We start from the raw sequence: 14692 nt of genomic DNA, 5'->3' as shown, positions 1-14692 counted from the left end.
GGCAACTCGTTCCAGTGCCTCACCACCCTCACAGTAGAGAATTTCTTCCAAAGAATTAATCTAAATCTACTCTCTTCCAGCTTGAAGCCATTACCCCTCGTCCTATCACTACATGCTCTTGTAAAAAGTTCCTCTCCAACTTTCTTGTAGGCCCCCTTCAGATCCTGGAAGAAAATAATGGCCGATACCTTCAGATAATTCCACTCTACGTAGGGGGCAGGAGGGCATAGATGGACAGAGAGAAAGGGACCAAGAAGAGAGCATTCTTCCCTGGCCAGGGAGCAGTCAGGGTTATCCACGTCCACGTTTTACAAAGCCAGTGCAGCAGAGGAGCCTTTTAATAAGGGACCTGAAGAAGCAGTATCATTTGTCTTCAGGAGTCTTCTCCATCTGAGGGAAGATGAAGAAATACAGGATTGTTTGAAAAGGTAGGTGGTGACTGATAAAAGCTGGTTATCACAGGTTGGAAGAGGCAGAGCTGACCCTGCACTTCTGTCTGAGAGAGTGATGGGAGGGGGGTCGCTCTAGGAGGGGCTGATAGATGAAGACAAACACCTTTTTGGATGGGAGCGAAAAGGTGGATCCAGTGAGGAAAAGGAAAGCTATGGTTGGCTGCAGTCCCAGTGAAGGGCCAGAAAAATTATCTCGGTAACAGTCTTCTGGATGGATATTAGCAGGCTACCCTCCCATTTGTTAAGGCTTGAGAAAAGGATGTGTCAAGAAACGAGTCATGAAAAGATAACAGCCTGGAAGCCTCAGCTGCGGATGGACAGGCAAGGTCATACCTTGGAGTTATGAAGTGAGACGCAGAGGTATGCTGGATGCACAGACCTGAACCGGGGTCTGAGCCAGAGAGTATGCCCAAGTAATGAGGGCAAGCACTGGAAAAAAGGCTGAGGTAGTGCATACCTCCTGCTTCTGGGAGAAGAGAGGCAAAAAGTACATTTATGGACTGGCAGGTCATTGATAAGAACGAAAACCCAGCACCATAGGCAAAATTTCAATCTACTGAGAACATACACAGGTCTTCACAGGCCATGTGCTGAACATCTGATTTCCTCTCACTTTCCCCGTTGTGCTCAGGTCTCCAGCCTGATCCTCACCATCTGCGCTTCTCCAGCCCGCCTTCATCTCCCCATCCTCCCCATCCTGCTGTGCCCCATGCTCCTCTGTTGTTAGTGCTCTCCTTCCCCTTAAACTCTTTCCTCGTGTCACCCACTGTGATTGGAAGCTCCTCACTTTCTTCTTCCCTGAAAACAACCATCGGCAAAGCTGTGAGCCAGAGACAGCAGTTCAGGTTGCTTCCCACAGAGAAAAATACCTGTCCCAGCAGGAGCCTGACCCCTTCAAAGTGCCCGAAGATTCTTGCTTGGTGTGAAGCAGACTGAGAAGACACTGAGTGAGAATCTGACTCCTCTGAAGTCGATAGTAAAATCCGTTTTGACTTCAGCAGGGACGGATGTTTACCTGGAAGAAATATTTCTTCCTCTGAGTTCTGTACAGCACTCATCAACCCTTGAAGAGCAGGGTAAATAACAAATAATAATCACAGGGATTTTTTTTTTCTTTTTCTTCTGTATTTTTTTTTTTTTTTTACAATCTCTGCTTGGCTTCATTGGGAGCTTTGCTCAAGGCACAGGGAATACTAGACTAGCACTAAAGGCAGGAGGTTTTGCTGTGCTGGTGGAAGGTCAAGGCAACACCATCTCAGTTCCCCTCACGTCGTACCCCTCAGCTCTGACTCTCACCCTGTAACCTGGGACAGCAGAACAATTCCCTGTTAACCACTGATAGTTCAGCAAAAGCTGGTGGCTTGTTTTCTAGGTGATAATGGGGTTGCACAGAGCGCCGTCGTGGCCTGGAAAGCAACTCCATGGACCTCTTTGGCACCACAGGTCTGTGTTGTCTCCATTGGGTCCTGGGGCTGTGGAGGAGCTGACTGCAGAACAATTCCCTGTTAACCACTGATAGTTCAGCAAAAGCTGGTGGCTTGTTTTCTAGGTGATAATGGGGTTGCACAGAGCGCCGTCGTGGCCTGGAAAGCAACTCCATGGACCTCTTTGGCACCACAGGTCTGTGTTGTCTCCATTGGGACTGGGGGCTGTGGAGGAGCTGGCATGGAAGCGATCACTTCCTGCATCACCCATGGCCAGCTTGGTGTGTCATCCCTAAACCTTCATCCCCTTGGAGGTAGGATGGTGTAGGAAGGGGAGTGAGGAACCCCCTCAGTTCTCAGTCATCAATCTGAGCCAGGGACTGGCAGCAGACAGGGAAATCACCTTCCAGGCTGTAAGCAGAGCACATTTTCACCCACCAGCCACCGAGGAGGAAGCAGCGTGGAACCAGGAGCTGTTACAGCGATGGTAGTATGTCTTTCCCCCTTGCAGAATCACTTTCCTGACCGTAATCACACTTTAATGTTAAATCGGAGGTGGTGTGAGCTCTTAATTTCACAGCTCTGCTGCATTAGTATGCAAGCACGGAGCACACAGCAGAAACGTTCCCGCTTGCAAAGAGCACTTGGATAAAAACATGAAGGAGGGGAGTGGCACAGCTCTATTAATTGAAATGTTTTTATTTATTTCCACTTTATTCTTGCTCAAAAGCTGGGTTTACAGAGAAGTTTAGAAGCTGCTAAACCATCCGGCATTCAAACCCCTCTTGATGTGTACATAGCTGGCAAGAGCAAACACACAGCCTTGTTATTGTTTCCTTTGTCTTCCCACCCTTCATTCTTTCTCCTTACTCTTATTTGTTGTGTCTGATCTCCTGCTAAAGGGCTGTCTCTTGCTCCATATTGCTACAAAGTCGAGCACAGGGAACCCTTTCAATCTTAAGGATGTCCCTGAATGTTGCCTCAGTAGAAATAATAAATAATAACTCGGGGAGTTTGTATTTAGCTGGGCTGAACATGTGTTTGCTTGTTTGCTTTTTAAAACAAAGCTTATTTTCATGCCCCATGGAGGTGGATTTCTTTTAAATGCCCCCAGAGCCTTTCCCTTCCATCGGCCTCCCCAGCTCGCCCCTCTCCTTGGCTCTCTCCTGCTCACAGGGGACCATTCCCAAGAGCTTCTTTCCTCCTCAGCCCCTTTCTCAGATCTCATCTGTGGCCACTTTTGTCCTTGGCCAACTGGGATCTCGTAATTTCTCCCTCCCAGCCCTCTTGCTCCCTGCGAGCTCACATTTCTATTCAGAGCACTGTTTCAGTTCTTGGGGACTTTGGGAGGTGGCCGGAGGCTGCACAGAAGGATGCTGCTGTCCCACCAAACCCACACGAGCTCATCCCCCGAGCTGCGGGCTAGCTCAGCATCCAGCTCCGGTCCTGGGTTCCTCCAGGCTGGGCAGCTTTTAAGTTGCTATTTCCACATTTCCTCCTGTGTCCCGAAGAGAGCAGTGGCATTTTTTTCAGCTTGAGATGCTGCAAATCAGCTCGGCCCCCGAGAGGGCCAGGCTTTCCACGGGGGTCGGCGTTTTGAAATGTGAGGACAGCCGGCCAAATGCTTGGGTCCCTGCATCATCCTGCCTTCCCCCGCAGTGGGACGGGGCCATTCTGCAGAGAAACCACTGCCACTTTCTAGTTCTGCCCTGTGTCAGCCAAGGGACCTCGGGGGTCAAGAGTGATGGGGCAACTCCTTCACCCCCCCCGTTACTCAGTAACTCAGAGCATCTCAGGACAAAGAGGATGTTGAGGGGCCACAGCGTCCTTTTCTGCTGGTACTTCTGTGGCCACCACATCCTGAACGTGCCGAAGCAGCCAAACTGGTGTGTGTTCTCTCACCGTCGTGCTTGGTGGTGGGTGTGCAACGCACCGAGGGGGTGCTGGGAGGGGAGGAGGGGCCGGGGATGCGGAGAAGGCGGCTGTCTGCTGTTTCTTATAAGCAGCGGGTGAAAAAACCCTCAGTTTTTCCTAAGTGGGAACATTTGCCTTTAATGAGCCTAAGAGAGGGTTGGTTGTTTTTTTTTTTTTTTCCTCTTGCTCTTTTCTTTTTTTTTTAGAGAGAAGTGGGGAATGGAAAAAAAGGTTCTTTTCTAATAAATAAAATATCAGACACATCTCCGGGTGTCGGATTAACGCCCCCACCCCCGTGCAGGCACCACCAGAGCTGCTGCTGGCCCGGACTGAGTTTTCTTTCCCCTTTTGCTCCCTTTTCTCCTCCCCAAGCTCCCTGCGCATCTTCCCCTTCCTCAACCCATCGTTGGGACCATCTGGGGGTCCCAACACCCCGATTCCAGCAGTACCACAGTCCCAGCTCCATCCACACCAGAGCATCCCCAATACACCCCAGCTTGTCTCCACGTCACACCAAAGGGACCCTCCAAAGCTGGGTAGGTTTTAAATACACGACAGAAATTAAACCAGTATGGTCCCACTCAGATTGCTTTACTGTAGTTAAAATGTATGGTGGATCTATTTATTTTTGGGCTATATATTTGCCACAGAAACTGAGGTCATTTTGGCTCATACTGTAGCTATTTTAATGTATTTATGCATCAGTTCTGACCACAATGCTGCTGGTCAGGAGCCTGGGAATATTGTTCTGTATGGGAACAGATACACTAGATCTGACCAGAAAGCAGATTTTTTTCAGTCTGTAATATCAATATTTATTCTGGATTTCCATAAAAAGCTAAAATTCCCAGCAAAATAAAAATTCCAATAAATTTCTTTCAACACGAACCCAAAGTTTGTTTTCATAAGAGAAAATAATTTGATCTAGCTACAGGCAAAAGCTTGATTTCAGTGATATCAGAGCACGCTAATGAGTACCAATAAAACAAGTACACAAAATACAAAAATGTGATATTAACTATTTTCCTCTCACATAAATCTGAGACCGTGAGCCAAGGAAACGACTCCACCGTGATTCACACTGCAGAGCAGGGGGATGCTGAGGGAGATACACGTGTGGCAAGGAGCAAGTTGCTCCAGTGCAGCTCCAGGATCCAGCGGGCTGGAAGGGAGGATGGATGGTGCTGCGGGGTACAGCTCGTGTGATAGACTGTTTGTTTGAAAAATCTCTGGCCCAATTTTGTTCACACTCTGCCAAAGGGTGTTGAGGTCCCCCACGCCCCTCTTGAAGTTCCTCTGTCAACACCTCGTCTCCCAGGGCTTCAATCAGAGCTTTTTCCCTTCAGTTTGGTCTGATACCAGAGGAAGCCAGAGCTCAGGGAGCAGCCAAGGATTGGGCAAAAATTGCGTTAAGTGAGACATTTTGAAATTTTGGTGTCATTGTCGGGAATGGATTGATTTATTTCAGACCAAAGTTGCAGCTCTTGGCTTACTGAAATTTTCATTTGATGATAACAGATATTCTGTCTCCAGGATATTTCTCTGTTAGGGTTCCATCCTTCCTTTGGATCAGGAATTGGATCATACTTCTTTTGGATCAGACCAAAATCCCTCTGTGTGCCTCCAGTGACAGGATCCAGCCTTTCACATTTCCTTTCATCCCCTTGCTAGGTCCACATGACACTGTTACTCTGCAGAGCAAGGACAAATGTCTAACTCCTATACAAAAGAGATTTAGATGTAAAAGAAGGCACAGCCTTTGAAACCCCTGGCACTGGGATAGTTCAGCTCTGGATTAAGCATAACCTTGGTCAGTTCTAGATTGACTCTTCCCAGTATGGCTCTAGGGATGGCAAAGGAGCCTTCATAGTGACATGAAACATTTCCTTACTCCACTCACTCTACAAACCCCTTCCTTGCTGGTCTAGCTGATATTTTATCCAGAAATATGTGTCAGCACAAGTGCCATCTGTTCTGAAAATACATGCTAGCTAGATGTCTGCATTGGACAGCCACAGTCTAATTTTGGAGGTGCTAGGGTGAAAGGGCCACCCTGAGTGCCCAAAGCCCAGGTCTGAACTAATCAGAGTCACTGAAGATGCCGGAGGGTGGTAGGTTGTTTTTAACACTGCACTGCAGGTCTTCACCTTGGGAAGAACATGGGCCAGTGAAAGGGTTCAGTGCTCATCAGTTTGGTCATAACTAAGTATAGGTGTAGTCCAGCTCATGTCCTCATCTCTACCTGTGGGCAACAGTCAGAGCACCATCTCCACTTTGCTTAGAGGAGCCCGAACAGGTCATGTACCCCCATAAATGAGCTGGTCCAGACTTCCAGACTACCACGTCTATGCAACTGGCTCGTCCACAGCTGCTCACACAGAGGAACATGAGATTGTATTAGTTCCCAAGAGCAACAGCTCTTTGGGAAGGTTCATATGGGTCTGAGGATTCCAGTTGGACATTATTTTTCGTGTGTTCTCAATCCTTGTTGCTCAACAGCAATTTCTTGGGCTGGCCATGGCTGGACAGCCCCCTCCCCGCTCCCACGTCGACCCCGAGGCACCACAGACAATGCAGCCCACCGAGTTTTATCATCAAGGGAAAACACTGGACCACGTTCAAGCAGCACAGAGGCCTTTCTAAGAAACAATTATTATTATGGACAACAGCTGGGCTCGGAGCAGAGCTTTGCCTGCAGAATTCAGAGGGAGTTGCTCTACCAGACTGTCATTATTTTATGCCAGATCAATCTTTCAGTTGAAAATAGGAAGAGATGAAAGCTAGGCAGACAGTGTGGTGACATTCCCTGTAAAACAAGACCTTGGAGAATAAAACAGGCTGTTTAGTGGCCATCCTTGTGCCTTCTCACACAGAGACCACACCAGCTCGTGTCACGCTTTGGAGACGGACCGGCGGAGCGATGGCATCTTGTGCTCAGCAAACTTTCCTGTCTCTTTGGTTCAAACTGGTATTTTCCTTCCCATCGCCCAACCCACGTGCTCGGCCCCATTTCCCAGACTATTTGTGGAATGAAATATTGTTGCTATCATGGTTTACATGCTAGGAGAGGGGGAACGAAAAAAAGCGAGGTGGAGAGGGAGGGAAGCGAGGAGGAAACAAAGACAGCATTGTTATCTCTTCCAAAAAACTGCAGACACTTATTCAAGGCAGAATGACTAGTTGGGGCTGTGGTTTGCTTTTACATATGTGTTTAACCTCGTGAAATAGTCAACAGCCTCAAAAGAATACACCACACTCAAAGGCAGAGGCTGCCCAAGGCTCCCAAAACCCTCGGCCTGATTTTCCAATTTGGGGTGCTTGGCTGGAGCCCAGCCTCCATCCCTGGCACGCGACGGCTTCTGGATTCAGCGGGGGGGAAAGAATCCCCCATCCCCAGACAAAGGCATCTTCCCACTGTCCAGCAGGAGCAGCACATTAGGCTTATCAGGCTCCTGTCTTATCAGTTCCTAGCAGATGCTACAAGACGATCTGTCATCCAAACCTTGGCATGCTTCACTCCAGCCAAGCAGCCACAAGAGCCAGAAACTGGGCTGGGGGGAAGGGGGAAGAAAATAAAAAAGGAAAAAAAAAAAAAAAGAAGAAAGAAAGAATGAAAAAAAAAAAAAAGGAGTGGAACAATGCAGCGAAAAACCCCAAATTCTGCAACATCTAGACTTAAAAAAAAAGAAGAAAGAAAAAATAAAAAAAAAGAAGAAAGTAAGAATAAAAAAAAAGAGTGGAACAATGCAGCGAAAAAACCCAAATTCTGCAACATCTAGATGTGAAAAAGAGAGTGAGCAGGCTGTGCTGCCGTGCCAACTTTCCAGGGTTTAGAGCACAATCTTTTCTGTGGTACCACCGCTCTTGATTAAGTTTGCCTGACACTTCCCATCAGGAGGCTCTGCAGTCACTCGTGCAGAGCTTTGCCAGACTTGAATCAATTGGGCTGAAATTTCCCATGTTTGGTATCTGCCTGAGGCAGACGTTGAGGAAACAATCCGCTCCACACGGCACAGCCATTTCTGAGAACACGGGTACAGAAAAACACCATGTATTGCTATTAAACAACAACGACAACAAAACTCCATTTCCAATTATATTTACTTTATCTTATTGAGAAGTTCTTGCTCTCCCATGACGTGGAACAGATGCTCAGCATTTTCCAAGAAGCGGCTCTGGTTGCAGAGATATGCCTTTTGCTTTTTTTTCCTGTGGAAATCTGCCCCAAATTTGATTGATTTGAAATGCCTCTAAAAAAAAAAAATTAAAAATCACAGTTTATGGCTTAGCCAAGGATATCTCCCTTCTCATGGAGCCTGCTCCATCCTTTCCTACCTCTCAGCTCTACACTGGCTGCAGGAGGGGACAGGATTTGGGGATGGGCAGAAATAGATGGGCATACAAAGTGGAGAGGGGATAGTAGGGAAGAACAAACCTAGGACTGGGAGCATCATAAGAGGAACATTTATTTTAGGGGTGAGAGCGATGGGAAGAGGATCTGAGATTGGGACATCATTGAGAAAACACTGCAGGAGGCAAAGGCTCTCGAAGCAGGACCCCAAAGAGAAGACCTGGCCTGAATGCTGAGGTGACAACAGGATTGGTACAGCATCCCAGGAGGAGGGAGAGCACCGGGAAATGGATAATGTCCCTTGAATCTTTCTGGGTGTAATCAGATTAACCAAAGTGACTGAACGTCATGCCTACTCCTTTTTCTTTTCCCCTTTCCCTTTCTGTATCACACAACCCATAGTAAGAGCTATATTTAGCTTTCTCATTGCTAACTGCAGGGTGTCGGTGGCTTCTTTTTTTTTCCTCTCCAGTGATTCAGCCCAGTGCAATTGTTCATCCAAGTGGAAGTAGGAAAATGTAGACGCAGCACGGAGGGGTGCTGGGCTCATCCCCTCCCGCAGCCCTGCCCGTGCTCCTGCCTTGGAGAGGAGCCCTTGCCTTTTCCTGGCTCCCATTTCGTGCCCCCCCTCCTCCTGCCCACCCCCCAAGTCCCGGAGCCCCCCGCTTGGAGGCTGATGAGCACAGACTTGGCTCTGAGCCTCCTGCATGGACACGGTGCCACGTGGCTCGTCCCTCTGCATCGGTGGGGACAACCGTGACAGCATCAGCTGGAGATGCTGGGAATTGGGTAGATCAGGGCTTTGGAGTCTCATTCTCACTCATTTTGACGAGAAATTCCGTCCCGAAGTCGAGGAAATCCTCGCTAACTAAATTTTCGTCGAAATCGTTATGTTCCCACAAAAGGTTTTGATTTCCATGCGTCAGCATTTTTCAACAACAACAACAACAAGCAAAAAAAAAACCCCCACTTTTTGTTGAAAAATTCCTCCTCCGTTGAAAGGAGATCACCCAGCTCCACCACGTGCCTGTCCCGGGCAGAAAGCCCTGATTGAGCCCCGACAGGCAATGACAGGGCTGGGCTGGCACCTGCCCTTCCCAAGTCCCACATTTCGGGGATCAGAGACCTAAAGCCATCGCATCACAGATTGCCTAATTGCTTTATCCTCCTTAATATTTGCTGGGGATGCCTAGAAAACCCCTGAAACTGCTGAAGCCCCCCCCCGTTTGCAGCGCTTGAGGGAAAGCAACTTCAGCTTGAATAAGCAGCTTATGTGCTGGGACCACTGACCATATGGGCTCGTGGCTGTTTGCTCGTTTTAATCTCAATCCAGGAAAGAGAGAGGCGGGCAAAGGAATGACTCCGCATCTTACACACACTGGGAAAATAAAAAGGGACAGAAATGCCTGCCCATCAGAATTTTATTTTTTTTTTTTCCCCCCTTTTCCTGCCCCTTCTGCAGCTGGGGAAACCGCTGCAGCTTCAGAGGCCATTTGGAGCCGGCTGTGCGGACGCAGGCTTTTGGAAACGTGCAATTACATCCACAGGCGTCTCCTTGTAGCTTAAGCAGGTTTAATATTACAGGCAGGCACAGGAAATCTTGGCCCTTTTTTCTTTTCTTTCTTAAATTATTTTTTAAACGCGCTCCCAGTAAAGTTAATGAATCACTCCCAAAAATGAGGCTTTTATTAGAGTCTGCAATTCGGCACAGATTTCTTTTCCTTTCCTGTGGCAGAAAGATGCCAATTAAATAAAAAATCTTTTGTTTGAAACCTATTGCGATTGCTGTATTGGGGTTTTATCCCCATACAATTAAAAAAAAAAAAAAAAGAGAACACCATTTTCATTTTTCTTTTGTTTAGGGTGGTCACAACCAACCACTCAACCAAAAAACAACCCAAAAGCTTGATTCCACAGAAAGGCCACTGCTGTAAAGTTTGTTTTCATCTCCTCTGGTCCCATTCATCTTCACCAGGTCCCACTCATCCAACAACCCACTACCTCCCTGCAGCATCCCATGGGCTTCCTCCTTCTCACAGCCCAGGATGGGCATCCCACCACTTGGACATCCCCTCCTGGTCCTGTGTCCCCAGTTTCCCACCAGGGACACCACCTCTAATCTCTGTTATTCCACCCAGTTATTTTCTGCCTGCCCACAGTGGGGGAAACGGGACACAGCCATGGCTGCTGGTCTTTGAAGAGGTGGGAAAGCCATTGCCGACGGTTGCTGCTACCTCCCTGTTCGCAATAACACGGTTTCTTTTGAAAATCTGAATGAGAATCATGCTAGTTTTATTAAAAAGAAGGGGAAAAAAAAATAAAAATCACAAGTTTCCCCTTTCCCCCCTCTCCCCAGCTGCATACCAGCAGCCAGCAGGTGTGTGTCAATCGGCCGGCCTTGGGAGATTTACAACCTGTTCCAGGATTTCTCGGCCAGGCTTGGGTTTGTGGAAGTATTTTCTGCTCACAAACAAAGGAGCTGTAGCGAGGGGGCCCCGGGGGACACAACAACCGGAGATGAAAAAACAAACGCATCCTTCCCTAATGTGATTAAAACAAAACAAAACAAAAAAACCCAAGAAAAAAACAACACTGAAGCAACGGGCTCCTGTTGGCCAAGGGGATGACTTAGAGCTGTTTGCTGCTTCTTCCCCTTCCCCACCTGGCCCCTTCCCTCCCTCCTGGGTGAAAAAGGAGGGGTGCAGGAGGGGATGGGGGGGTTCTCATAGCTGCATCAAGCTGCCTTGGGTGGCTGGAGAAGCCTGGCCAAGCCCTGCTTCCCCTTGGCCTCCATCACCCGGCCACTGCCAAGCTCCGCGCACGGCCAGCGACCCGATTCCCTGCCTTTCAGCAGTTTTTGGTAAAAATAGATCAAAGCTGCGGCCGAGGAAAAGCCACAGGAAGTGGCTTGGAATGCCCTGGTCCCTCGTTTCTCCAGCCCACGCTTCAGCACAGGCTGAAGCTCAGAAGTTACTCCCAGGGTTGTTTTCCACCAGGGGATGATGACTGTCTCCTTCCTCCGCACCCACTCGTGCCCATCCCCATGTACAACATCCTCACAGGGAGGTCCCCCACCTTTGTTCTCCTGGTTTTGCTCTCTCTCTCATTTGGCCAATTTCCAGGAGAAGACAAGAGAACGGTCTTTGATGCTTTATTAGTGGGACAAATGTTTTATGCAGTGGGACCTTTCTGTTGGGAGCAATTTGAAGCAAGGAGAGGGAAAAAAATCACTATCATTTGATTGTCTAATATGGGTATCTAACCTTTGTTTCTGTGTGTGGCAGGAGGAGTGTGTCCCGGGCACGGGCTCCTTCTCCAACGCACTGGAAAGCTGCTGTGGGAGATGCTTCAGAGAGAGCAGAGGTCTGGAGGGATCTGCAGATGAATGTTGCATTTACTGGGGCAAAAAAGGTCATCCAGATGTTTCCCCACCCTGTAGCATCTGGCCCTCAGAGATGTTCCATGAAAGCAACCAGGAGGGGTGCTCTGGAGGAGCCATCCTCAACAGATGGATGGACCAGTCCTGGTCCCCAGCAAAGGTGCCCCTTCCCAATGTAATCTCGGTTTGTGTTGGAATTAGTAGCAATAACTGCTTGGAGCATTAGACTTGGAAAAAAGTATGACAGCATCATCCTTGCAGGGTCAGGGATCCAGTGAGGGCACAAACACCCTAACTCTGGTGAACATACTGGGGGATAGAGGAGGCAAGGGGAGGGTTGCTGGTACCTCCAGGTGTCTGATGGAGGGAGAACAGTCACACGCAAAGACACAGGGCGAAGCCAGAAGCATTAGGGTGAGAACGAGTCAGGGAAATCTTAGCTTAGATAAACAAAAAATGATGTAAGAGTGAGATAATTAGGTCGGAGGCTCCTCTGCCAAAGGAAATACTGGAAGTCCCACTCACTGGACTTCGTCAGAACTCGGCAGGGCGAAAGCCCAAGGGGATGTGCCTGCTTTTGGCAGGCACCAACGACCGGCAGCAGCTCCTGTCCCCACGGCCCCGCCACGTGTCACGAGGTGACACCATGGCCTGATGGATGCAGACTCCATCCCTTCCACCAGCTCCCCCCCGACTCCCCACGCAGCCTGGCACACGGAAGGAGCAGCAGTGGTGCACGCACAGCTGTGAACATCTGGAAGAGGCTCTTCCAGCGCGATTTCCTCACCAGCAGCCAACCATTTTGGAAGAGCCCCACGGCCAGCTGCTCTGACAGAAGGGAGAGGGCAAGCTCTGGCTGGAGGCGTTTGCAAGGGGCTGGCACATGTTACCAGGGGCTGGAGCAATGGTGTGCAATGGTCCCTGCACACCCAGAACCCAGGAGATGCCCGTTCAGCTCCAAACCCATCGTCGTGCACCAGCTGGCCGCTCTCCGGTGAACAGAAATGACAGGGACATCTTCTGATCCCTGGTGAGCCCAGCAGCTCCATCACGAGCTGCTCACCAGCCCCTTTTCAGCAGCAGGCTCTGCCAGTGGTACTCAAGTGTGAAAGGAAAGGCATGACTAAGAGCTGGAGGAACAGACTGGGCGAGCTACTGCGGCTCAAGGAGCCAAAATTCATGTTTCCCATATGGGCTGTGAATGAGCACCCTGGTACATGGCTTGGGAGCACGAATTCCTGACGTCCTGAGCCTCAGCTCATCCAACAGTGCCAGAAGAGCTGCAAAAGGAACAGGGTCTCAGCATGTGACGATCTCCGGAGATGGTGGAGGAGGAGCCTGAGCTGCCAACGCAGAAACACTCTGCTCTCCTTCTTCCCACCCATGGCTGGACCCCGTTATCTGACCCCCTGAAGCACCAGCCCTGGCCATCCCTGAACAAGCAGAGCTTTGTCCAATGTGTTTACTGCAGTCAAGAGATTAAACCAAAGGAAACAAAGCAGCTCAAAGGCTTAAGGCCGTGACTCACGCAGAGGGCTTCCCAGGCCGTCTTCACTCGGCACATTGCTCTGTCCCACATGAAAAATGACTAAGTCAAAATAAATAAATAAAAGTCAATAAATCTCGTGCCGCGGAGATGGTGAGTGATCGGGGAATAGAAAAGCCTGTTCAAACAGAGCAGCATATTCGAGGCAGAAAATTCAGTGTCACGTTCCTGAGCGGAGAGGGGACACTATGGAGGGAAGAAGAGAAATAAATATACATTTCCCAACTACGTGACACGGCTTCCAGAAAGCATCAGCTGGTGATGGTGAGGTTTACAGGCCAAAGAGCAGGAGCCTGGCAGCCTAGCTCTCATTGCAGAAGAACCTCCACAGGCTAACATCCTTTCTCTCCATCAAGCCAGAAGATGGGGGAATATTTGGTGACCTCTGTGCTGTGCTCAGAGCTGTTTCTGCAAAGCTGGAGCCTCACCAGGAATAGCAGGACACTGCCCTGTCCCCTCTGGACCTTGGGCCCACAAGAAAGCATGCTCTCCAAATGGGAATGGCCTCCTCTGAGAGCTGATCCAGCACAGATTGTTCTACAGACGAAGGATGATGTGAAGTTGAAGAAGAGCCTGCCTTACAATTAGAGGGCTAAATGGACATAAACCTCCTGCCAGTATTCAGCACATCATGCCCACACATTCCCAAGGGACATCCCCAACAGAGCCCATCTTCACTCCAGCTCTCACCCCTGGACCTCACACTGAGCATGAGAAAAACATGGAGAGGAGAAGAAAGAACCACAGCGGAGCCCCTTGAACCTGAAGCTGTTATGCCTCTGAACTGAAAGCTTCTTTTTGCCCAAGCTGACTTTATTTCTCCTCAGTCTTGGACCCGGCTGACAGTGAGAACTGTGGTGTCTGGAAGAGGGTTGGAGAGAGGAAGAAGCTATCAGCAGAAGGAAGCAGTTGCAGCAATAGCGAGCATTAAGGCACTAATGAGACAGAGTAGAGCTGGCCTGTCTTCTGCAGAAGGTTGGGCTGTGTAATCTAATGGTCCCTTTGGCCTTGCAATTTGTGAAACTGTTTCATTCTGGTAGATAGCTGGCTCTGGCTTTAAATCATCCTCTGCAATCCAACAGCAAAAAAAAAAGAGCTGGGAAAGAAAGAAAAAAAAAAACAAAAACCAAAAAAAACCCAAAGGCTTTTGGAACTGCACCAAAAAGCTGTTGGAGTCGTTTCTGATAGCGTCGTTGGGCCAAACCCTGCAGCCTGCCTCGTCCCGCTTGCTCCTGGGGAGGTTTTGATTTCAGCCCAGCTCCCTGGAGAGCAAGGAAGGGGGGGTTTTACCCCTGCGTGCATGGACAGCACGACCTGGGATCCTAAAAGGAACTCAGCAAGCGTCCCCCCACCATTGTCCTTCTTGTGCTGCAGGTATTGATGGGTTGGGACAGAGGAGCTTTTCCTCCGGCCCCATTTCCCTGACAGTTGGAGCAATAGAGTCCAACCCTTCGGGCCAGGGGCCAGCCAAGTGTATTGTTTTAAGACGATCGACTCTTGCACACTCCTTTCCCCCCACTGACTGGCGTAACAAAGCCCCTGTGAGAGCAACACAGGACCAAAGGCTTTTGGAACTGCACCAAAAAGCTGTTGGAGTCGTTTCTGATAGCGTCGTTGGGCCAAACC

This window comes from Calidris pugnax, unplaced genomic scaffold (genome assembly GCF_001431845.1).
Source record: "Calidris pugnax isolate Ruff unplaced genomic scaffold, ASM143184v1 scaffold38, whole genome shotgun sequence".
Classification (NCBI taxonomy): Eukaryota; Metazoa; Chordata; class Aves; order Charadriiformes; family Scolopacidae; genus Calidris; species Calidris pugnax.
This window is presented reverse-complemented; position numbering follows the sequence as displayed.